This window comes from Tursiops truncatus, chromosome 15, assembly GCF_011762595.2.
Source record: "Tursiops truncatus isolate mTurTru1 chromosome 15, mTurTru1.mat.Y, whole genome shotgun sequence".
Taxonomy (NCBI): Eukaryota; Metazoa; Chordata; class Mammalia; order Artiodactyla; family Delphinidae; genus Tursiops; species Tursiops truncatus.
In genome coordinates this window covers 49,466,748-49,489,628 of record NC_047048.1, presented here as the reverse complement: position 1 = coordinate 49,489,628, position 22,881 = coordinate 49,466,748, and the positions used below count along the sequence as shown (strand labels likewise).

Here is a 22,881-nt window from a genome sequence, read left to right as displayed (position 1 = left end):
CCATCAATTTGCATTAGCTTTCTGTCATGCCTAACCTTAGGTTTGTTTTCAAGGAAGAAATGTTCAAAAGGACCAAATGGAAGCAGAAGTTCAATATTCTACAGGAAGAAATGAAGAATTCCAAACACAATAAATATGTGGGTAAACATACAATTTATTTTTTCTATGTTCTTGTTTTTTTAAAATGATAATTGACCAAAAAAAAAGATCATTGACTGTTTCAAGCAAAATAAACAGTGTATTCTGGGGTTTACAACATATATAATAACAATCACATAAAGATAGAAGGGAAGTTAAAGGAAGAATACTGTTGTAAGATTCATATATTAGATGTAATGTGGTCTAATATTAACTCATGCTAATTGTGACAAGTTAAGAATGCATATTATAGTCCTTAGCATAACCACTAATAAAATAACCAAAGAAATATAGTTGAAAAGATATTAGAGTAGATAAAAAAGAATACCTAAAAGATAATTGATCAATCCAAATGAAGACAGGAAAGCAGAAACAAAAGAACAGCAACAACAAAGTGGAACAAGCAGAAAACAAATAGTGAGAGTGTAGAGTTAAATACAGCCATGTCAATAATTACACTAAATGTTAATGGACTAAACACTCAGATTGAAAGGCAGTGATTGTCCAACCGGTTGAATAAATAGAGCCCACCTATGTTTTATTTATGAGGGATACGTGTCAATATAAAGACAAGAAAGGTTAAAAGTAATAGATGGAACAAGACATATCAGGGACTGAACCATATAAGTTGGGCAACTCTGCCTTACCTGAAGCAGGAAGTATAGGGAACCTACATAGATTTCCAAAACCTTAACAGAGGATGGAGGCAACACTAGGAGAATGACTTCTTGGAGCAAGGAAGTGCCAACTGATGATGGATGCTGAAAACATTTCCCCAGAGATCTGACAAGTTTAGCTAACAATTAAATAATGTCTTTTCCTTTCTGCTTTGTAGAAAATTGACAATAAAAAGCCATGTTTAGTGGTGTGGAAATGGTGATTTTTCTGCCACCCCCTCCAGGATAGCTCTTCAGTCTCACCCAGCATCTGAGCTATGAGCACTAGCACTCACCTGACTTGGGTACCAACTTCCTTTACCAGTTGGAGTTTGGTGATGGATTTAGCTGGATGCCGTCTTTTTTCCTAGTTCAGTATGTCCTCTTTTCCTGCTGGCCCCATGGTAGTGACTGTTTCCATAGCAAACAATGACAGAATATAAAAAAGAGAAATGTTGGCATATTTATTGCTTCAATTTTGATGGTGGACTGAAGGCTATAAAAATGAAAGGGATGCTGCTGAGACTTTGTCTCTCCGCCTTTGCTGTGAGGCTGTTATTTGGCAAAAAGTAAGCTTTCTAAGTGACGAGTTCCTTTATACACATGCAGCACATATGCAGTGCATGTCTGACTCTTCCCAAGCGGAGGAAACTGCTAGGTCTCTGTGCAAGAAAAAGAAGCCTGGAATATTCCCTTTCTCTTTCTGACCTCCTGCTAAGACTCTTGCTTGACATCCTTCCAAAAGGCCCCTCAGCTGGGCAGTTGCAGAGATGTAATTTCATTGACAAAATTCATGGTTTCAGTCTTTTGTGTGAAATAAATTTCAGGTAAACTGGAGATTGTCCAAAACTGTGATACAGAGTTAGACTGGGCCAGGGAGAAACTTTCTATGGTAGGTGGTTGTTTTTCTGGGAGTGACTTTAATTAACCTGTCTACTTTATGCCTGTATACTGGAAAGGATCTTGAAGGTGGCGTTTCCCTCCTGCTGTTCAAAGGGAATGAAAGTGACAGTTGAGTTTATTCTCAGCATTGTTAATTTGGTTGATGTTGGGGCCTTTCCAAAGAAACCACTAAAGCTATCATAGAAAATGAAGGGTAACACATTTGAGAAGGATTCTGGAACATTTGGCTCTTGTGGTGGCCTGCAAAAAAAAAAAAAAGGGAAAAAAGAAAAGGATGAATTCATTATCTCCAAGTAGTGGAAAATATTATAAATGGCAGTAAATGAAGTAAATGGGAGTTTCCACTGTAATGTACAATTCTTTAAGCCAGCCACCCAGAAAGAACACAGCTTGGTTTGCTGGGTGGGGAGTCTGACTTTAAATGCAGGAGACTGTTCTTGAGCTCCAAATGCTGTTTGGGAGTAAGGCATTTCTTCTGCTGCTGTGGATCTTCTGGTTTACTGCCCATCTAGACTGTGTGTGTCTTGCAGCCTGCTGAATTGAACCCAAATGGAGCTCTCACCTCTTCAACTTAGATCTGACCTTAGGGTGTTGATTTCCTGCCTGACTCAGTCTCCAGAGGAAAAGAAAATAAGAGACTAACCTCTTTTTGTGTGTGAGGAAATGGTCTCTCTTGCTTTTGGATGGCTCTCCCACTCCGGCTGCCTTTGCTGGCCTGCAGAACAAAAGCCGTGGCTGTGACTCCTTGTCAGGAGGAGGCATCGCTGAGCATGTCTGCTCAGGCCTGGGCTATGACTCTCCCCTACGGACCCCACCCTCCTATCCTGAGAGCTGAACGTGTGGGTTGACAGGTTTCCCACACAGGACCAGGAGGCCACATGCATCACCACCACCACCACCACCATCTCCCTCTCCTGCTACAGAACATCTGTGAAGGGGATCCCCACCTTCACCTAAATGAGTGTGTTACCACTGGCCCAGAGTGGAGGTGAGGTCCACCTGATGGAGTCTCGTCCATTCTTCTGGCTAATAAAGTAGGTCATCCACAGCCTAGCATCTTCTCAATCGTTCCTTAACTAATTTTAATGATTTTTGAGGAATTATGCAATATAGACATTTAATTATAGACTCTTGTTACCTGATACTTGCTATGGAATCCAGAAAAAAAGAATAACTGTCTCTGTAAATTTTAAAATAAACTCATCTCTAGGGTCTTATTTTCTACTTTTTATTCTGACTATAAACTATTTTGTACTGAGCAAAATAAAAGCCCTGAAGTTTGGTCTGTGAAAACTTGCTGGTCCATGGAAATTGAGGGGTAGTGGTGCCAAATTCAGTTCTATAAGTATTGTTGAGAACTCACTAGTGTGCGAATTCCAAAAGAAATATGAGTCATAACTTCAGACCTTAATACACATAAAATCTATTTGAAAAGACAGAACAACACATATGGAACACCTGATCTGTATTGCCTCCTATTTGATGTGTGTGGATGCATATGTATGTACATACATGCACACCCACACATGCACACAAATAAACACATATGCATGCATTCGCAAAATACTTACATACATGTACTTATAGATACATATATACACATACCCATACCCACACATATATAAATACTATGCTTAGATATACATATATACACACATACATACATTCATACATTTATATACACCTACATACATATATACATACAAATACATTCACTCCCATACACTCTCACACATATATACTTATTATCTCACATATATATACACATACACTCATATTTTCACATGCATGCACCCACACACATATACACACATTGATAAATATATACACATGGACATAACACACACACATACACACTCACATGTTTATACACATATACACACAAATACACACACTTTTTTTAATAGATCTTTATTGGACTATAATTGCTTCACAATACTGTGTTAGTTTCTGTTGTACAACAAAGAGAATCAGCCATATGCATGCATATGTCCCCATATCCCCTCCCTCTTGAGCCTCCCTCCCATCCTCCCTATCCCACCCCTCTAGGTGGTCACCAAGCACCGAGCTGATCTCCCTGTGCTATGCGGCTGCTTCCCACTAGCTATCTATTTACATTTGGTAGTGTATATATGTCCATGCCACTCTCTCACTTCATCCCAGCTTTGCCCTCCCACCCCATGTCCTCAAGTCCGTTTTCTAGGTCTACCTCTTTATTCCTGCACTACAACTAGGTTCATCAGTACCATTTTTTTTTTTTTTTAGATTCCATATATATACGTTAGCATATGGTATTTGTTTTTCTCTTTCTGACTTACTTCACTCTGTATGACAGACTCTAGGTCCATCCACCCCACTACAAATAACTCAATTTTGTTTCTTTTTATGGATGAGTAATATTCCATTGTATATATGTGCCACATCATCTTTATTCATTCATCTGTCGATGGACATTTAGGTTGCTTCCATGTCCTGGCTATTGTAAATAGTGCTGCAATGAACACTGTGGTACATGTCTCTTTTTGAATTATGGTTTTCTCAGGTGGGATTGCTGGGTCATATGGTAGTTCTATTTTTAGCTTTTTAAGGTACCTCCATACTGTTCTCCATAGTGGTTGTAACAATTTACATTCCCACCAACAGTGCAGGAGGGTTCCCTTTTCACCACACCCTTTCCAGCATTTATTGTTCCTAGATTTTTTTATAATGTCCATTCTGACCAGCATGAGGTGATACCTCATTGTAGTTTTGATTTGCATTTCTCTAATAATTAATGATGTTGATCATCTTTTCACATGCCTCTTGGTCATCTGTATGTCTTCCTTGTTGAAATGTCTATTTAGGTCTTCTGCCCATTTTTGGAGTGGGTTGTTTGATATTGAGTTCCATGAGCTGTTTGTATATTTTGGAGTTTAATCCTTTGTCTATTGTTCCATTTGCAAATATTTTCTCCCATTCTGAGGGCTGTCTTTTCATCTTGTTTATGGTTTCCTTTGCTGTGCAAAAGCTTTTAAGTTTCATTTAGTCCCATTTGTTTATTTATTTTTTTATTTCCGTTACTCTAGGAGGTAGGTCAAAAAAGATCTTGCTGTGGTTTATGTCGGTGTTTTTCCTATATTTTCCTCTAAGAGTTTTATAGTGTCTCATCTTACATTTAAGTCTTTAATCCATTTGGAGTTTATTTTTGTGTATGGTGTTAGGGACTGTTCTAATTTCATTCTTTTACATGTAGCTGTCCAGTTTTCCCAGGACCACTTATTGAAGAGGCAGTCTTTTCTCCATTGTATGTTTTTGCCTCCTTTGTCATAAATTAGGTGCCCACGTGTACATGGGTTTATCTCTGGGAATTCTATCCTGTACCATTGATCTATATTTCTGTTTTTGTTCCAGTACCATACTGTCTTGATTGCTGTAGGTTTGTGGTATAGTTTGAAGTCAGGGAGGCTGATTCCTCCAACTCTGTTTTTCTTTCTCCAGATTGCTTTGGCTATTCGGGGTCTTTTGTGTTTCCATATGAATTGTAAAATTTTTTGTTCTAATTCTGTGAAGAATGTTATTGGTAGTTTGATAGGGATTGCATTGAATCTATAGATTGCTTTGGATAGTGTAGTCATTTTCACAACATTGATTCTTCCAATCCAAGAACATGGTATATTTCTCCATCTGTTTATGTCATCTTTGATTTCTTTCATCAGTATTTTATAGTTTTCTGAGTACAAGTCTTTCACCTCCTTAGGCAAGTTTATTCCTAGGTATTTTATTCTTTTTGTTGCGATGGTAAATGGCAGTGTTTCTTTAATTTCTCTGATTTTTCATTGTTGGTGTATAGCAATGCCAGAGATTTCTGTGCATTAATTTTGTATCCTGCAACCTTACCAAATTCATTGATTAGTTCCAGTAGTTTTCTGGTGGCATCTTTAGGATTTTCTAGGTATAGTATCATGTCGTCAGCATACAGTGACAGTTTTACTTCTTCTTTTCCAATTTGTGTTCCTTTTATTTGTTTTTCTTCTCTGAATGCTGTGTCTAGGCCTTCCAAAACTATGCTGAATAAGAGTGGTGAGAGTGGACATCCTTGTCTTGTTCCTGATCTTAGAGGAAATGCTTTCAGCTTTTCACCATTGAGTATGATGCTTGCTGTGGGTTTGTCATATATGGCCTTTACTGTGTTGAGGTAGCTTCCCTCTATGCCCATTTTCTGGAGAGTTTTTTTAATCATAAATGGGTGTTGAATTTTGTCAAAAGCTTTTTCTGCATCTATTGAGATGATCATATGGTTTTTATTCCTTAATTTGTTAATGTGGTATACCACATTGATTGATTTGCATATATTGAAGAATCCTTTCATCCCTGGGTTAAATCCCACTTGATCATGCTGTATGATCGTTTTAATGCACTGTTGGATTCTGTTTGCTAGTATTTTGTGCAGGATTTTTACATCTATGTTCATCAGTGATATTGGTGTATAATTTTCTTTTTTTGTTATATCTTTTTCTGGTTTTGGTATCAGGGTGATGGTAGCTTCGTAGAATGAATTTGGGAGTGTTTCTTCCTCTGCAAGTTTTTGGAAGATTTTGAGAAGGATCGGTGTTAGCTCTTCTCTAAATGTTTGATAGAATTCGCCTGTGAAGCCATGTGGTCCTGGACTTTTGTTTGTTGGAAGATTTTTAATTACGGTTTCAATTTCATTACTTGTGATAAGTCTGTTTATATTTTCTAATTCTTCCTGGTTTCATCTTGGAAAATCACACCGTTCCAAGAATTTGTCCACTTCTTCATGGTTGTCCATTTTATTGGCATATAGTTGGTTTGTAGTAGTCTCTTATAATCCTTTGTACTTTTGCAGTGTCAGTGTGATTTCTCCTTTTTCATTTATAATTTTATTGATTTGTGTCCTCTCCCTTTTTTTCTTGATGAATCTGGCTAAGGATTTATCAATTTTGTTTATCTTCTCAGAGAACCAGCTTTTAGTTTTATCGATCTTTGCTATTGTTTTCTTCATTTCTATTTCATTTATTTCTACTCTGATCTTTATGATTTCTTTCCTTCTACTGACTTCAGGTTTTCTTTGTTCTTCTTTCTCTAGTTGTTTTAAGTGTAGGGTTAGATTGTTTATTTGAGATTTTTCTTTTTTCTTGAGGTGAGATTGCATTACTATAAACTTTCCTCTTAGAACTGCTTTTGCTGTGTCCAATAGGTTTTGGGTCATTGTGTTTTCCTTCTCATTTGTTTCTATGTTTTTTTTTTTTTTAATTTCCTGTTTGATTTCTTCAGTGATCTCTTGGTTATTTAGTAGCACACTGGTTAGCCTCCATGTATTTGTGTTTTTTACAGTATTTTTCCTGTAATTGATTTCCAGTCTCATAGCATTGTGGTCAGAAAAACTGCTTGATATGATTTCGATTTTCTTAAATTTTCTGAGGCTTGATTTGTGACCGAAGATGTGATCTATCCTGGAGAATGTTCCATGAGCACTTGAGAAGAAAGTGTATTCTGCCACTTTTGGGTGGAAAATGTTCTATAAATATCAATTAGATCTATCTGATCTATTGTGTCATTTAAAACTTGTGTTTCCTTATTTATTTTCTGTTTGGATGATCTGTCCATTGGTGTAGGTGGGGTGTTAAAGTCCCCTACTATTACTGTGTTACTGTCAATTTCTCCTTTCATGGTTATTAGCATTTGCCTTATGTGTTGAGGTGCTCCTATGTTGGGTGCATAAACGTTTATAATTGTTATATCTTCTTCTTGGATTGATCCTTTGATCATTATGCAGTGTCCCTCTTTATCTCTAGTAACAGTCTTTATTTTAAAGTCTGTTTTATCTGATACGAGTATTGCTACTCCAGCTTTCTTTTGATTTCCATTTGCATGGAATATCTTTTTCCATCCCTTCACTTTCAGTCTGTATGTGTCCCTAGGTCTGAAGTGGGTCTCTTGTAGACAGCATATTTATGGGTCTTGTTCTTGTATCCATTCATCCAGTCTGTAGCTTTTGGTTGGGGCATTTAATCCATTTACATTCAAGGTTATTATCGATATGTTTGTTCTTATTACCATTTTCTTAATTGTTTTGGGTTTGTTTATGTGGGTCTTTTTCCCCTCTTTTGTTTCCCACTTGGAGAAGTTTCTTTAGCATTTGTTGTAAAGCTGGTTTGGCAGTGCTTAATTCCCTTAGCTTTTGCTTGTCTGAAAAGCTTTTGAATTCTCCATCGAATCTGAATGGGATCCTTGCTGGGTAGAGTAATCTTGGTTGTGGGTTTTTCTCTTTCATCACTTTAAGTGTATCCTGCCACTCACTTCTGGCCTGCTGAAAAATAAGCTGATAACCTTATGGGGACTCCTTTGTATGTTATTTTTTGTTTTTCCCTTGCTGCTTTTAACATTTTTTCTTTGAATTTAATTTTTGTTAGTTTGATTAATATATGTTTTGGTGTGTTTTTCCTAGGGTTTATCCTGTATGGGACTCTCTGTGCTTCCTGGACTTGGGTGACTCTTTCCTTTTCCATGTTAGGGAAGTTTTCAGCTATAATCTCTTCAAATATTTTCTCAGACCCTTTCTTTTTCTCTTCTTCTTCTGGGACCCCTATAATTTGAATGTTGGTGTGTTTAGTGTTGTCCCAGAGGTCTCTGAGATTGTCTTCAATTCTTTTCATTCTTTTTTCTTTATTCTGCTCCTTGGCTGTTATTTCCAACATTTTGTCTTCCAGCTTACTTACTCGTTCTTCTGCCTCAGTTATCTGTTATTGATTCCTTCTAGTATATTTTTCATTTCAGTTATTGTGTTGTTCATCTCTGTTTGTTTGTTCTTTAGTTCTTCTAGATCTTTATTAAACATTTCTTGTATTTTTCAGTCCATGCCTGCATTCTGTTTCCAAGATTTTGGATCATCTTTACTATCATTACTTTGAATTCTTTTTCAGGTAGATTGCCTATTTCCTCTTCATTTATATGGTCTTGTAGGTTTTTACCTTGCTCCTTCACCTGTGACATATTTTTCTGCCATCCATTTTTTTTTTTTTTTTTTAATGAGTGGGATTGTGTTCCTGTCTTACTGGTTGTTTGGCCTGAGGCTTCCAACACTGGAGTTCGTAGGCTGTTGGGTAGAGGTGGGTCCTGGTGCTGAGATGAGGAACTCTGTGAGCCCTCACTCTGATGAATACTCCCTGGGGTCTGAGGTTCTCTGTTAGTCCAGTGGTTCAGACTCAGAGCTCCCACTGCAGGAGCTTCATCCTGACCCCGGGCTCGTGAACCAAGATCCTTGAAGCCACCTTGCGCGGCAAAAAAAAAAAACCACAAAAAACTGTAACAAAGTAAAAAATAAAATTAGACTAGGAAACTAACAGATACGTTAGGAAGAATACAAAAATAAAAATATAGATGAATCAACAACCAGAAGGTACATCAGTACCACAAGAGTAAAAAAGAGGAGGAGGGCAAAGAAAAAAAAAAAGGGGGCTGGAAAGGCCTTGGCTGTGGAGGATGGAGCCCAAGCAAGGGCCAGGTTTGGGTGGTGGGCCGGGCCAATGCTCAGACCCTCAGGGCTGGAAAAGCCCCTGAGGGCTGTGGGGGTTGGGGTTTAGGCTCAAGGAACAGAAGGGGCCCAGGTGTGCCCCCTACTCCTGGTCTCAGAGGGCAGGGGACCTCACCTCAGAGGCCAGCAGGCTTCCTGGGCTTGAGTGGGCAGGGCAAACACCCTCCTCTCCTCTCCTGCTCCTCCAGTCTTGGAGGGCCCCTCCCACCTGCCTCTCCTGATCTCCCCCCAGCCTCCCTCCTATGCCCCCAAGGACCCCCACGGCCTGGAGGGGCTTTGGAGGGCAGGGAATCGGCCTGGGAGCTCAGCAGGCTCCCCTGGCTAAGTGGGCAAGGCAATCACCCTCTGCTCCTCTCCCGTTCCTCCTGGGTGGCTCCTCCTGCCTGCCTCTCCTCATCTCCCCTCAGCCTCCCTCCTATGCCCCCAAGGACCCCCACGGCCTCGAGGGGGCCTTGGAGGGCAGGGTACTGGCCTGGGAGCTCAGCAGGCTTCCCGGCCCCAGTGGGCCAGGTGATTGCCCTCCGCCCCTCTCCCACTCCTCCTGGAGAGTCCCTTCCGCCTGCCTCTCCTTGCCTCCCTGGCCTCAGGGGTACTGATCCTGTCTGGCTTCCACTTCTCCTCCCCCCTCAGTCCCCGTACATTCTACCAGTTCACTTTGGGGTCCTTCCATCTCCTTGGGTGTCAGAGTGCTCCACCAGTGGTTGGCAGGTGCCCTAGTTGTGGGGAGATGGTAACTCCATGTCTTCCCACACCGCCATCTTGACTCCACCTTCCCACATGCTCACTTATAAATTTTAGTCAATTAGTTAATTTGTTAGAACCCTAGACCCATATTAATTAATAGTCATGTATCCTTATTTTAAAAAATAATTTTGATGTAGATGCTTCTAAGGTTTCACCATGAAAAAGGGTGTTGACTTTTGTTTTGAAATATGTATATATACTTATATACATATTTTTTTTCATATTGACAGACTTTCTTTGTGTTCTTATTTTACTAAGGAATTTTTTTTTTGTTCAGAGAAATTTGAAAACTATCCAGAGGTACAGTGAATAATAACACACATTCATATATCTGCCAGTCAGAACTGGGGATTGGATATATTTTCCGCTCTTTGCATCATCTTAATTTAAATGAAAGAAATAAAGTGCACAGAGAAAGCTGGTGTTTTCTTTGTCTTCCACCTGTAGTTTGCTCTTTGTGTCCCAAGCCCAGAAGAAAATGTGAACTGAACACGTATATTTTTCACTCCATTTTAATACACTTACGTATGTATGTCTTGATGAATAATATATAAATTTCATTTTTGTGTTTGGAAGTAGGACATAAATGTCAAGGTGTGTATCATCTGAAACTTGCTTTTTTCCACTCAGCGTTTTGTATGGAGCTCTATTTATATGGCTGAATAGGGAGAATTACATTATTTTAACAGTTATATTGTATTCTAGTATATAAATATACCAAATGTTAGTTATTTGTTCTCCTATTGAAGTAATTTAGACTTTCCCCCCTATTTTATTATTATTATTATTTTATTTATTTATTTTTTTGCGGTATGCGGGCCTCCCACTGCCGTGGCCCCTCCCTCCGTGGAGCACAGGCTCCGGACGTGCAGGCCCAGCGGCCATGGCTCACGGGCCCAGCCGCTCCGCGGCATGCGGGATCCTCCTGGACCGGGGCACAAACCCGCATCCCCTGCATCGGCAGGCAGACTCCCAACCACTGTGCCACCAGGGAAGCCCTCCTCCCTATTTTAAAGAGCCTTGCATTGGAAATAATTGGAAAAGTCTGCATAGAAACCTATGCAAGAATTTCTCTAGAATATATACCCAAGAGTAGAATTTTTCAGTCACAGTACATAGGTTTTCAGTTTTATTAGATACTGCCAAATTGCTCTTCAAAGTGATTTGACCAGTTTAAACTCCCAAAAGGAGTATAGGAAAGCTCTATTTCACACCATCTTTGCCATCTTTTTTATAGTTGCAAATGTTTAAATGTTAGCCTATGTGGGGATGTGAGGTGGTGTTGTACTGTTGTTCAATTTTCAGGTTCTAAGGAGTTATTTAAAAATGGAAATAAATGTTGTTTCTATTCAATGCCTTTTCTGAATATATTGAATTTTTTTTTTAATCCATTCACATTTTAAATTATGTTAACTGACTTCTCATAATTGAATTATCTTGTGATTCCCATAGGCCATGATTTGTTGTTCATCTAATGCATTGCCTAATTGCATGTATTAATATTTAATTTATGAGTTTTATATCCATATTTATAAATAAGTTTGTAGTATAATTTTTTTCTTAGGCTATTTTTCTCAGATTTTGGTATCGGTTTATGTTCTCGTCATAAAGAATTAGGAAATATCCTTTCTTTAGATTCTGGAACATATTATATAGCATAGGGAAAAAATCTCTTTGTTTTCAGAAATCTTTTTTGAAAAAATTCATCCTTGAAACCAGCTGATCCTGGTGCCTTTTGGGATTTTAAGATAGTGTAGGTTGGGAGGGGCTTAGGGAAGATATGGAAGTAGCTTTATAAAGTTTTAATTTTTTTAATTTAAAAAGTTTAAAATTTCTTCGTTGACTATTCATGTTAGATTTTTATATCTCAAATAGTTTCAACTTTGCTATTTTTTCCCTAGAAAGTTAGCTAGTTTTCCCAGGTTTCAAATTAATTCACTTATAGTGAAAGTCAGATATATTAATGATCTAGAATATATAAAGAACATTACAACTCAACAATAAAAAGACAACTCAATTAAAAAATGAGCAAAAGATCTGAATAAACATTTCTGCAAAGAAGATATATACGCACCAACATTCGAATTATAGGGGTTCCAGAAGAAGAAGAGAAAAAGAAAGGGACTGAGAAAATATTTGAAGAGATTATAGTTGAAAACTTCCCTAATATGGGAAAGGAAATAGTTAATCAAGTCCAGGAAGCACAGAGAGTCCCATACAAGATAAATACAAGGAGAAATACGCCAAGACACATATTAATCAAACTGTCAAAAGTTAAATACAAAGAAAGCATATTAAAAGCAGCAAGGGAAAAACAACAAATAACACATAAGGGAATCCCCATAAGGTTAACAGCTGATCTCTCAGCAGAAACCCTACAAGCCAGAAGGGAGTGGCAGGACATACTGAAAGTGATGAAGGAGAAAAACATGCAGCCAAGACTACTCTACCCAGCAAGGATCTCATTCAGATTTGATGGAGAAATTAAAACCTTTACAGACAAGCAAAAGCTGAGAGAGTTCAGCACCACCAAACCAGCTTTACAACAAATGCTAAAGGATCTTCTCTAGGCAAGAAACACAAGAGAAGGAAAAGACCTATAATAACGAACCCAAAACAATTTAGAAAATGGGAATAGGAACATACATATCGATAATTACCTTAAATGTAAATGGACTAAATGCTCCCACCAAAAGACACAGATTAGCTGAATGGATACAAAAACAAGACCCTTATATATGCTGTCTACAAGAGACCCACTTCAGACCTAGAGACACATACAGACTGAAAGTAAGGGGATGGAAAAAGATATTCCATGCAAATGGAAGCCAAAAGAAAGCTGGAGTAGCAATTCTCATATCAGACAAAATAGACTTTAAAATAAGGACTATTAAAAGAAGATATATAAATGTCCAATAAACACACGGAAAAATGGCTTAAAATCATTAGTCACTAGGGGAATGCAAATCAAAACCACAAAGAGATATGACTTCCCACCCACTAAGGTAGCTATAATCAAAAAGACAATAACAACTATAGGCTAAGGTATGGAAAGGAACCTTCATACATTGTTAGTGGGAATGTAAAATGGTTCAGCTGCTTTGGAAAATAGTCTGACAGTTTCTCAAGAAGTTAAAAATTGAGTTACCAAATGACCCAGCAATTTTACTTCTAGGTATATACCCAAGGGAATTGAAAACATATGTCCAAACAAAAACTTGTACACAAATGTTTAAAAAACATTATTTATAATAGCCCCAAAATGGAGACAACCCAAATGTCCATCAACAAATGAAGAGAAAAACAAAATATGGTATGTCTGTACAATGGAATATTATTTGGCCATAAAAATGAGGTACTGATTCATGCTACAACATGGAGGAACCTTGAAAGCCTTATGCTAGGTGAAAGAAGCAAGACAAAAAAAGCCACATATTGTATGATTCCATTCATGTCAAATGTCCAGAACAGGCAAATCCATAGAGACACAAAATAGATTAGTGGCTACCAGGGCCTGAGGGAAGAAGAATTCAGAGTGACTACTAATAAATACGGAGTTTCTTTTTGGGGTAATGGAATGTTCGGGAATTGGATAATGTTGATGATTGCACATTTCTGAAAATATACTAGAAATAATTGAACTGTACACTTTAAAGTGGTGAATTTTGTGGTATGTAAATTATATCACAATGAAAACATATTAGTGATATTAAGAACATAGAATCTTAGAGTTGGAAAGGATTTTAAAGGTCATCAATTTCACATTTAATCTAATACGGATGGTCAGGGATCTTTGGTTGAAGTCTTTACTTCTCTAAACTGGAGCTCAAAACCATTCAATATCGACAAGCTGTAATGGCTAGAAAAAGTTCTTTTTTATTGACTTGAATTTTTTCTTTTTTAAACTGTCTCCTACTAATTCTTGTTCTGGTATAATGAGTGAAACAAAGGAAGTCTCTCTGCCACATGCTTCTCCTTCACATATTTGAAGATGGACATCATGTCCCCTCCATGTCTCTCTTTTCCAAAATTGTTAATTTGGGGATAGTGGCATTACCAGAGGTTTCATTCTATGTCTCCCTTCCCCCCACCCGCCTTTTTTTTTTGTTTAGTTAGTTTTTCTAAAATTACTGCAAACATCACATTTGTTATGTAATAGGAAGAAAAAGATATTGGCAAAATATGCCCTCCCAAATTGAGAATGACTTGATCAGGGCAAGGGGCAGTGGGTCTGTTTATTTACTTGTTGCAGGTCTGACTTGGGGCAAGACTGTAAGGATTACCACTATGTCAGATCCCCCCTGCTCTCACTCCCCCCACCCCCCAACCTGGCCGGTTGAGGGCCCTCTTCCATGTTCTCCTGCAAAGCTGTGCTTCCTGGACTCACTCCTCAGCTGAAGGTGCGAGGAGGCAGAAATGGAAGACCCAACTCCAACCCTCAATTAATTCAGAATCCGTGCCCTCTAAAGATAACAGTTTCCTTCAGTATCTTCTAAGTTTGCAGTCATAGCGAAGAGTGGAAGAGTTCTCTTCTCAAGAAGAGGCTAGGATTAATAGAAACGCAAGTGAGAGAGAGCTTAAAAAATTCACATGTCCACTGCGGGAGTGAATGGATGTGGGTAGAATCTGGGAGAATAATGCATGTTTCTTCTCCTTGTCCCAAACATGCTCCTTGGATAAACCTGTCAGCCACAGAACACTAGGCAGATGGACCCTAAGCCTTACCCAGTGCACCTGGAGTTAGGGTTCTGTTCCTCCCCAGAGTGTCTGTGATTGACAGATACCATGCTGGTTAAACACGTAGACTACAACTGACAGCCTAGGTTTGAATCCCAGATCTCATTTCCTCATCTGTGAAATGGGGATGATAATGCTTACAATGTACAGGGTTGCTATGAAGATTAAAGCTAACACACACACATATGTATATACACACAGGCATATGTAAATCACACATATGTGTGTATATTCAGAAAGAGGACAAGAGAGAGAAAAGAGAGAAGAAAGAATACTTAAAGTAGCTTCTGACACATCGTATGTGCCATGTATAAATGGTGGCTACAGCCACTGCTCTTGTTGTTTCAGGTAGTGTTTAGGCCTCAATCTTCTAAATCCAGTGTTTATTTTACACTTACAGCACATCTCAGTTTGGATGCTAAATTTCCCTTTGTAGTTGAGAAACCTATGCAGGATAAATTAGATTCCCAGAACTAAATTGTTCTGGAGGGAGCCTGACTTTCTCCAGCTCATCTTTCACTTTCACCTGTTAACCCACCCGTGCTTTGGTTCAATGAATGCTCAGCAAGGCTGTTCACTAACTTTCTACTTAATCCACCCATGGCTCCTGCTGACCTAGATTTGCTGTCTTTATTAATCCTATTCCAGCTTTTCACAGCCACATTGCAAAGCTGAATAGGGCGTGGTTCACTGAGGCAGCTCTCAAAACCTTGAACCTCCCTAATCGATAGGTGGTTCCTGACTGCTTTGGTTGTCTTGACTCCCTGCACCCCCTGCCCCAGGTAGAGAGCCACTAGAGATCTTCCCATCTTCACTCCATGGCCTTGTGCGTGGGACTCTGTCTCCCCTCTATTCCTCAAGGCTGGCAGCTTCTGGGAGCACATTGGACTGTCTCTTCTCTGCCCAAGTCTGTTACATGTGCTTTGTGCTCTCAGCCGTTCCCGAGGTGAATCATCATTCATTCCTTTGCTTGTACATTCATCTAGGAAGTCTTTATTGAAAGCCTACCACATGCTGCGCTTTGCAGGGAATGGATGCAGACAGACGCTGGCCCTGCCCTCACCAGAGACGAAGGTCTATGACAGTGAAAGTGGTACTAACTTTTCATCATCAAGGATTGTTCCCTGACTTTTTGCAGTGTAATCTGATGAAAAAAGGCATTTAGGCAATTGTAGAGGAGAAAGAGGTTGAGGGTGAGGTGGGGAACCGAACATGGTGTTTAATTTTGGATATGGTGCTTTGAAGGTACTTGTGAAAGACCCAAGGGGAGATGTGGCTAAATGGTCTAGAGCCATGCTGTCCAACATAAACATAACGCACACCACATATGGAATTTTAAGTGTTCTAGTAGCCACATTAAAACAAGTCAAAAGAAACAGGTGAAATTAACTTTAATACTATTTTTATTTAACCAAGTATATCCAAGATGGTATCATTTCAGCATGTAGGAAATCCTGCCATTTGCAACAACATGGATGGAACTTGAGGGCATTCTGCTTAGTGAAATGAGCCAGACAGAGAAAAACAAGGGCTGCATGATATCACTTATATGTGGAATCTTAAAAAACAAAAAATGTCAAACTCATAGAAGCAGAGAGAGTAGAAAAGTGGTTTGCCAGGACCTGGGGTTGGGGGTGGGGAAATAGGTAAAAGGGTACAAACTTTCAGCTATAAGATGAATAAGGTCTTGAAGATCTAATGTAAAACATGGTGACTATAGTTGATAAACATCGTATAATTGAAATTTGCTAAGAGAGTAGAATATAAATATTCTTACACACAAAAAAGGAACTATGTGGGGTGATGGATATCTTAATTAATTAGATGGTAGGAATTCTTTTACAGCGTGCACATATATCAAATCACTATGATGTACATTTTAACATTTTATTTGTTAACTATCCATCAATAAAACTAAAAAAAAATTTGACAATTTTTTTGTTCTAAATCAAATACATATTTTATACTTATAGCACACATCAATTTGGAAACTAAATTTCCATTTAGAGTTGAAAAGTTTGTGGTTGAAAAAGTAGATTCACGTATTTAAATTGTTCCAAACATAGTTCAAAGCATTCCAGTAACTGAATTGAGTATCATTTTAAAAATCTAAATAAATTAAAATTAAATTGAATTAAAAATTCAGTTGCTCAACTGTACTAGCTGCATTTCAAGTGCTTAATAGCCATTGTGGTTATTATCTACTGTTGTGACAATGCAGTTTCTAGAGCTTAAATGGGAGAACTGGCCTGAAGATTCCTCAGACTACAGATGGGATTTGACACTTCACCCAGGAAGAATACATGGAAGGAGAAGAGATGCTGGGTGACCTCCATGGGCCTGGCCCTCTCTGTGCTATTTCTGAAACTTAGCCATTGCTTATAATGGTTCATTATCTGAGATGTGGGCATATGATGAAGATCCTAGGCCATGTTTGAAAATGGGACCACTGAGATTGTCATTGAAATGTGGATATCTGTTGTTTGAGTATGAGAGTATGTAGGTGTTTGCTGAGCCCCCCTGTTTGCTGAGTCCCCCTGCTCCCTTGGAGATCTGGGTTAACTTAGCACAAACCCCATCTCATGGCCTGCCAAGGCAGGTGCTCTCCTGAGATTCCTTCAGCTTCACCATCTCCTCTAACCTGAAGGGTGGGTTTGGTTTCTGTATCACTTGAAGTCATCTAGTCTGGACACCTTGACCCTTTACTGCTTTCTACGAAAACTTCCCTCATTGTTGAATTGGGCATCTTACTGAAGGTTGGGGTCAATGACAGAGTGGAGCTGTTAACGGCGTCTCTGGCTTCCCTCTGAATCCTAACCCCTCCTAACTTTTGCACGGCTCTCCTCCTTCTCCTTCCTCAGGGACCAACACATTGTCTGGTTTCCCCATAACAGTTCTGTAACTTAAACTGATTCTTGTGTTTTTCCATAAATCCTAAATGTTTTGTCAGATGTTTTCATCCAAGCAAATGCAGTAGCCTCCTTAAATAATTTAGATGAATAAAATGGGTCCTTCTCCTCCACCATTACAACTACTTTCTGAACTGGGTCCTTAATTCTTTATCTTATCCTGTGTCATGGCTCATCTTTATGTTCCCTGTAATGCCTGCTCACAGAAAGTGCTCAGGTTATATTTGTTTAATGACTGCCCCTGTTTCCTACTTCCCATAAAACCTCTCTTTCAGAGGAGAGTTGAAGTAATTGTTCCTTTGCCCATTTCATCCAGGCCACAGACAAAACCACAGCTCATATTGTGGCTGAAGCTTACTGAAAGCTTCCTTTTCTCTAGATGCAGCCAGTTTATTTAATCACATGGCAGAGTTGGCCTGAGGGTAACAATGGGCCAGGGTTGTTGGAAAAGTGACTGCTTATGGTTGAGGGATGAGGGCCTTCAAGATTTAGCATGCTGCGGTCCCCGAAATTGAACCTTCAAGTCTACGAACTTGCAATGAGTGCGGTCAAGATGAGAATATTGGCTGGTTTTGAGCATCATCAAGAAACAAAACATAATCTAGGTAGTTTGGATGCCTACTGATGGCTGAGAAAAAGAAAATAAGAATTTGTGTAGCCTTAAAGGGTAAAACTTAGAGCACTGCCAATGGCCTTTGAGGCACATCATATAGGCCAAGTGAAGTGGCAGCTTTAGTTGCTAAAGAATTATTTTGTTCACTCATTCATTCGTTCACAAGGCGTCTTCTAGGCTAGCATTTATTGAGTGATTAACATGTATCAGACACTCTTCTAAACACTTGCATCATCAGCTCACTTAATCCTCCCAATAACCTGGTAATCTGGCACTGTAAGAAGCTAACTTGCTCAAGCTTATTGAGCCAGTAAATGGTAGAGTCAGAAATGGAACCAGGATGTCTGACTCTAGAATCTTTTGACTTTACCACTAGGTAGGTGACAAGACTGTGCTCCTGTTCTTCTGGACTTTATGTTCTAGTAGGTGAGACAGCCAATAAGCATAAGTAAATATTAAATAGGAAATATTATTTCAGACAGTAAAAAAATGGATATTGCAGAATAATGATATTGACTAACTAGGAGAGCAGCGTGGCTCCTTTAGCTGGATGGCCGGGCGTGGCCACTCAGAAAAGACGATATTTGAACTGAAATGCAAACGATGACGAGAAGCTAGACACATGAAGATCTGGAAGGAGGGCGTTTCAGGCAGAACTTAAACAAGTTCTAAGGCAGGTCTAGTAAAACTGTTGCTGCTCTGCCTAGACCCCCTTCCCTGGGCCAAGGCACCCATTCTGTAGCTGTGGATGTTGGTTGCTATCTGCTCACAACTTCAGTTTCCCTCAGCCGGAAGATAATGCCTGAGATTATGTCCTCCCTCGGCGGGTGGGCCACAGTCAGCGACTGACTGACAGAGCAGTACAGGATGCTGGTCCCTTGTCTCAACTGGTGCCATGGGATCACCTGGCCGAGCCTGGTCTCCAGTGGAGACCACATCTTTGCTTGGCTTCTTCCCATTTCCTCTTCAGCTTCCCTCACTCTCTCTCAGTTTTGTCTTGAGATCCGTCTCTCAATAAACCACATGCACAAGAATCCCCATCACAGCCTCTGCTACTAGGAAATCCAATCCAAGACAATGGGAAAGAGACTGGTGTCATGGAAGGACAGACAGCAAAGGAGGCCAGTGTGGCTGAAGCATAGGGAGCAAGGGAGAGAGCGTTAGGGGATGAGAGTACAGGTGGGGGAAGGGGATGGCCAAAGGAAAATTAGGCAGACTAGGTGAAAGCTTAGATTTCATTCAGAGGCCAACGGGAAGGCTTTAGAAAGTAAGTGAGGTATTCAAATACTCTCTCCAGTTGTGGTGTAGAGAATGAAATGTGTGTGGGGGGTGAGGCAGAGAGCCTTGCTAACTCAGTTGTAATATTCCAGCCAAGAAATCATAGTGCCTTGAATTTTAAAATGTAGTGGTGAAGGAGGTGAGTAGTGGCTGGATTTAGGGGATATTCTCGAAGCAGAGTAGGACTTCCTGTTAGATTGGATCTGGCAGAGTTAAGAAATCTAGGTTTACTTAGTAGTCAGGCAAATGGCTAGGTTGGTGGGAACAGTACTTGCTTTATCATAAGCCCTGGAAATTTCTCAAATGGGTTGTCTTCTCCTAATTCCAGCTTCCTCATTGGTGCATGAACCTGAAAACTAACACAGTTTTGAATTAACATGACACAAGATGGTAGTTAGGGGAAAGTAATAGAATCATTTAGTTGTGATTTTTCTCTATGAAGTCATCCCTAGAGTTGTTCATACCTAAATGTGTTTGCTCCTTCTTACTCTGTTTCTTTAACAGCTGCAGTGTGGCTTTGATCAGATGCTCCTTTTAAGCTGAGAGAAGGCAGTTCCATAGCTCCCTGCTTTCTTCTGGGCAGGTGACTTTGAACATGGCTTCCTGCCACAGCAATGGCCTTGATTAAGCAAAGGCCAAGGAGCCCTGCAGCACCAGGGAGGGCAGAACACCATTCTCTTCTTGCTCTTGATTCCAAGCGGATGTGAGTGGGAAAGAAAGTAAGTGTGGAGTGACTGTGTGAGAATAATTACCTTTTCCCCCAGAGAGCCTCCTGGAATATGGAATAGATTAGGACACGCGGAAGCTGTGAATACTGCAGATCATGCCGAGAGGGGCGGTGAGCATCCCAAGGGCCCAGGCCTCCCTGATTTCAGGGTGAGGCCTGGAATTAGCGGGAGGCCCTGGATGGGAAGTCTGGGCTCCTGGTGCAGGAAGGGAGCTTTCCTTCATTCTCCTTTGTTCAAAAGAGAGACTTTTTTTTTTTTTCCCCCTCTGGTGGGAGGTAGGACACATGTATAGCCAAAAATTTATTAACTCTTCTTTCTTAAATCAGGGAGGAAAATGTTAGCATCAGGTCTTCCAGGAGCGTATCACTCACAGAGCTCCTTGGGCATTGGGGATGCAGTGATTGGAAAAGCAGATCCACTAACAAGAAAAGTGAGTCTTGATCACAGAGAGATGCTTAACAGACCCACAAAAAATTGGAGGGACGGAGTCCACATGGGCCTTTTAATTGATGGAAGTAAAGCATTTACAGTGTGAACAATAAGTGGAAAAGAGGTCACAGCTTTTCTTGATCCACTGTGCCCAAGCCAGCCTCCCCCATCACTTCCTGCTTCATGCAATGCCATTGTGCCTTGACTTGCAGCCAAAATAAGTACTTAATTTTCTATCTCTATGTGTACAAGCAATATTTGTCTAGTTTTTGGTGATGTCTCTGTTATCAGTGTCTTGCACAGTGTAAATTTTAAGAGGACCACGAGGCAACATTTGGTGCCAAACACAGAAGTAGGTGAAAATTTGCTGCTTTGGGTCAGGATCTGGCCTTGTTTCCTATCTCATATTCTTCCCCCATCCAGGTAAGATCAATTTTTTCTTCTACCTATATACCTGTTGAGCCTCAGTCTGACACCAGTTTCTACCCCCAGCAAAAATCATGTAAGAAGCTTCCTGAAAATTAGAAAGTGGTTCCTCGTGACACATCAGTTCGGCTTTAGTTAACAAGGCTAGAGGAGTCAGGGGGCCATCCTTAGCAGGATGTCAGGCAGGCAGCTGGGGCTGTTTAGCAGGTGTTAGGGATGTAATGTGGAATTTAGGAGTCAGTCAGAAGTAGGAATATACCTTTGGGAAACACACAGTGAGGATGGGAGCCAATGAGATTCATCATGGGATAAAGATGGACAGTGCAGTAAGCAGAGAACAGGCCTAGGCTGGCATTTTGGGGAATAATCTCCATTAAGTAATGAAAAAAGAATAGGGAAAAAACACTGAAGGACACTTCAAAGGAGCAGTAGGCCAAGCCAGAGGGAAACCAACATCACAGAAAACCTAGGAAGAGAAGGGTTCATCTTGAGAGGCGAGAGTGCTGCTGGGAATAAAACCAGGATGGGCGGCAAACCAAGGCCTTTGATTTCGTTTGAACTTTGAGAAGATAATTTCGAGGACAGAAGACAGGAAGAGCCCAGATGCATGAGAAGAAGGATCAGGCCTCACATTTATTTGGTGCCTTCTTAGTTTTGTACTGGATGGTATTCAGACAATATCTTGTTTTATTGAAGGATAAAGAGAGACGAGGAAGTAGAAGACTAGGATGGAGACTGATAGAAAAAGCAAGGCTAGAGATTGGAGAGTTATTGGTATTTGTGTGTTCATTTCCTTTTAGATGAGAAGGTTTGAGCATGTGTTGAGGAATTGGACAAGTAGCCAGTGGAGAGGGAAAACAGAGACCATAGTCATGGTAGGAGGCAGGTATAAGGGGTTAACTGGTCCATGTGGCAGGGGAAAGTTTCTCCCAAGATGGGCGGGAAGGAAGAAAGTTTGGGTGATGATCCAAAGAAAACTTAAGGAGTTTGGGAGGGAACTTGTGGGAGTTCTCATCAGATGTTCTCAATTTTCCCAGGGAAGTAGGTGGGAAGGTCATCTTTGAGAGTGAAGGGGCAGGGGAGGCAATGGACCTGGAGAATTGAAGGTGGTGAGGAAGGCTGTGGTGGTGAATTCCAGGACCGGGAGGATGTTGTGGGTGATAAAAAGGGTTGCAGCTAGGCACCGAGCCCAGGTACCAAGGTCCCTCTTCTCTCTTTACTCTGCCCCAGCCCCCTTTGGCTCCCATGCTGACAAAGGCCAGGAGGGCCTTTACACGCTCAGAGATTTATTGAAAGGAGGGGAGATAGTAAAAGGGAAAAACTCAGAATTGCTTTCAAATAATGAGGGAAGATTTTACAGAAGAGGAGAGAGTTTAGAAGAAGGCTGATCTGAGAACACACAGAAAGTTCAAGGAATAATAAGGGGCCTCTTTGGAAACACATCCCTTAGTTTTGGGGGGAAGGAGAGAAACGATTATTATTCAGTAGATTGCCTGGATTCCTCTTTTTGCTCCATTGTACCACTGCCAGAAATTGACTTGTAATACAGTTCAGCCAACCTTATCACTTCTTACCTCTGATAAACAATGGATCAGGGCTTTTTTAGGTTACATGTGTTTTTTAAACCATCAGCATTATGCCCTATGAATATTTTCATAGCAATATATATACATTGAATGCCAGAGCATTAAACCAAATGTGGGGCCCTTCTAAGCATGGCTCCCTACGCAACTGTATGAGTCATATACTCAAGATATTGTTCCTGAGCTTCCCTGGTGGCGCAGTG

General features: G+C 40.1%; 1 long non-coding RNA gene across 1 annotated transcript in view; it reads left to right on the top strand.

Moving 5' to 3' along the window:
* Positions 1-22,881, top strand: part of LOC141276521 (uncharacterized) — a 62,097-nt gene that overhangs the window by 26,705 nt on the left and 12,511 nt on the right. The window contains exon 3 of the long non-coding RNA XR_012326216.1: positions 54-137. This is a non-coding gene — a long non-coding RNA (uncharacterized lncRNA). The remainder of the gene's footprint in view (positions 1-53; positions 138-22,881) is intronic.